At 35.3% G+C, this 3,584-nt stretch overlaps 1 pseudogene; it reads left to right on the top strand.

Annotated features, from left to right (window-relative positions):
* The first annotated feature begins 340 nt into the window (after nt 1–340).
* On the top strand, nt 341–947 carry LOC128223331 (heparan sulfate glucosamine 3-O-sulfotransferase 3B1-like; annotated as a pseudogene).
* Nucleotides 948–3,584: the final 2,637 nt, after the last annotated feature.

Genomic DNA, 3,584 nt, shown 5'->3' with positions numbered 1-3,584 from the left:
GTCTTTGTGGAGTTTTTGCTCTAGTTTCTTTCAAAATCGGTCTGTATATGGATAACAAGGCCTTTAACACGCCACCTTTTATGACTGAACGATTACTAGAAAGAAATATTCCTGCACATGTAGGAGCGAGCTTTGAGCTGAAGATCCATGAAGATGTTAAAGATGGAAAATGTTTGAAACGTCTCCCAAAGGCCATAATAGTCGGGGCTATGAAGTGCGGAACAGGCACCATGCATGAGTTTCTCAACGTGCACCCAGATATCAGATCACTAACCGGGGAAAACGACTTCTTTATAAACGACACACTTTACAACAAGGATTGACATGGTTCAAAAACATAATGCCGTGTACGTACCCACACCAGATTGCAATAACGAAAAAGCCTCAATATTTTGTACGTGAACGAGCTCCTCCAAGAATTCTGTCCATGGACAGGAACATAAAGCTGATATTCATGCTGCGGGATCCAGTCGAACGGGCTATGTCTAATTATTTACATAGGTTACATGCGGGTAAAGTGGCTGGAAAAGAATTCCTGCAAATGGTTTTTTTGCCAGATGGCAGAACGGTTAATGAAACAAACCAGTACATACACATTTCAAGTTACGTACATCATGTACAAAGGTGGTTAGAATATTTTAACAAAGCAAAATATGATTTTTATAGACGCTGAACTCTTAAGAAGTAGACCCTGGATTGAACTTAAGCGTGTTGAGAAGTTTTTAGGTGTGAGGGACTACTTTACGGAGGATATGTTTCCATTTGTCGAGGAGAGGGGTGAACGATGTGTGAAACAAATGTCTGGTGGTTTCAAGTGCATGAACAAAAAGAAGGGGCGTGTTCATCCCAAGATTGAGGAGGAGTCAAAAAAGTTGTTAAGGAACTATTTCGCACCGTTTAATCGTCAACTGTTTGAACTGCTGAATACAACATTTAACTGGGAATAGTGAATCGCACTGCTTGTTTAACTGATTTCTGTTACGTGTTACTCAATAATCGCCATGGACAGACTTGCTTTTTCATAAAAAGAGGTATCTCAGACCATATCAACTTCTTGGTGAAGAGCTCATAACAGAAGCCTCTTTATCTAGGTCAATCAGACTGACTAAACAAAAGTGTGCTTTCGATACCTTGTCCAGTACAGGTAGCATTACGCCTTCTTGATATCTTGTAACATTAAGACATTTAGACTTCGCCGAGCGTTACATTCTATTAAATCGACTACGTATGCAAACATAGACTATTTGTTTAAATTGTATGTCTTTCAATGATTTGGATCATGCGGAGTCAATGCCTATATTGGACTTCTTAGCGAAACGTATTTTGGTGTTACCTAGCTGGTCCCCTGTGAATTCAATTCAGTTTATTCAAGTAAACAATGCGCTGCATAATCATTTCACACAGTAGACCATTGAATTTTATGTTGGAGATGTTATGCACCATGACTGTATTCATATACCCATTAATCAATTTTCAGAGAAAATCCTTTTTAATCAGTACACCGATCTCTCGGGCCATACTTTTGTGAAGGAAAGCAAGTCTTGACCGTTGTCCTATCTAATACACATAAGCTATAATTTGTACACCTTTGTCTGATTTTAATGTTCTAAATGTTCTAATGTATATTTATTGCTGTGCTTATTGGCTTTGATTTAAATAAGTGTATTATTTTGTTTAAATATATTTCACATTTATCTTGTGTTGTTTTATTATTGTTAAGAAGTATAAGGATATATGTTCACATTGTTTACTTTAAGAATGAATTTATGATTTACATTTAAGTAATTTTCCTCTTTATGAACATCTAGGTTAGTTTAAGCTTATTTATTTTAACAATGATTGTGAAACAAGTTAATTCAACATTATATTAATCATTCTCGTTAGCACGATATTAAGCGACAGTGTGGCTCGATGCACCCCGTGGGCATTCACCTTTTAACCGTAAAACACATTATTTTTTCTTTATTATGTAAGATGTTTTGAAATCAATCTTTGGGGACAGTGATATTGATCGAAAGAAACAGGACATGAAGTTGAATGTATCAGAAAGTTAAAATTTCAGTGCCATTTAGAGTTAAATATTAGAGGGAAAAATAAATGTGCGTATATAACTATGATAGAGTATCATATAATGTCTAATAAATTCCCACGATGCTTTATTTAAAAGAAATGTATGGTAAAAACCAACGAAAATCCGAAATGGATCACTGGCTCACTATATGAAAATCAGGTAGCTGAGTGGGCGGAGCGAAGCGCTTTGCAAACAGTATATGAGCAGTTGCCGGAATAGACAAGAGAAAAAAACTAGAGAAATGACAACCACTAATTTAAGTACATGGTCACATATTTTTTAATACAAACTAACATTCAAGTTTTTTTACTGGTCTCAATTATGTTCTGTATACTACCCACTAACTTGACCAGCCATTATTTATATTTACCGCTTCACTTGAATACAATCAATTACACTTGACTACTGATTTATTGATTAAATGTAATGGCAAACTTGAGAAATACTTTCTTCTCATTAGGCAAAAAAATGTTTACCATTAAAACTGGTTATGGTTATTCCAAAAGTAGTGGATTGTATTTAAAACCATTAAAGCTGCACTCTCACAGATTTACCGTTTTTACAACTTTTTTATTTCTTGTCTTGGAATGAGCCAATTTTTGCGAAAATCCATGGAAACCAGTTATATAAGACGGCTGACAATAAATCAGATCGCAGATTTTTATATATAAGTTCAAAAGTTGATGTTTTATGCATTTTTCCTTAAACTGTTAGTAACGGTTTAAGCCAATAAATATTAATTTTCGAACGGAAATATGAAAATCTAAGATCTGATTGTTTGTCAGCAATCTTATATCATTGGTTTGCAGATATTAACGCAAAAATTTGCTCTTTCCGAGTTTTTTTTTTAAAAAGTTGTTGAAATGGTCAATCTGTTAGAGTGCAGCTTTAAACAGAACAGAACAGAACATTTATTGTTAACTTGTACAGTTCATCGTTGTTACAATAACATAACACATGGCATGGCAATAGTTGATAAATGCGAGAGTGCATTATACATATATACATATATAAAAGGGACTTTTGTTGGCAACTTTTTTTAATTGTTGAAATTGAGTACGAGAAAACAAATATGCATAATTACTTCCAAATTACACATATATACAATCATCCACGTATTGCAATCTCGATAGCGCGATCACATGTTACAAAAACGTTAAAGCTCGGCGTTTCCAATCGACAACCTGTGGGAAAACCAAGGAAGGTTTTCTCCGAATATGATGACAGGAAACTGCAGTAAATCAAGCAATTTTGTTCCCCGCATCAATTTTGTCATAGAAGTCAAGTCCTCAGACAACATGAAAGTAATCTGCATCGAATGCGTCCCCCTGTAAGATGGATTTATTGTTCAGATTCACGTAACTGCCATCGGTGTTGTCATACTCCCATTCATTATTCTGATCTAAATGGAATACCGCCATTTTCTTCGGAATTTTCCATAACTGTGAGTACCATTAATTACCTTTGGGATGGAACTTGGTACAGTCGAACCCCGTTGGCTCGAACACCAAGG

The sequence above is a fragment of the Mya arenaria genome, chromosome 17 (genome assembly GCF_026914265.1).
Source record: "Mya arenaria isolate MELC-2E11 chromosome 17, ASM2691426v1".
NCBI lineage: Eukaryota > Metazoa > Mollusca > Bivalvia > Myida > Myidae > Mya > Mya arenaria.
This window is presented reverse-complemented; position numbering and strand designations above follow the sequence as displayed.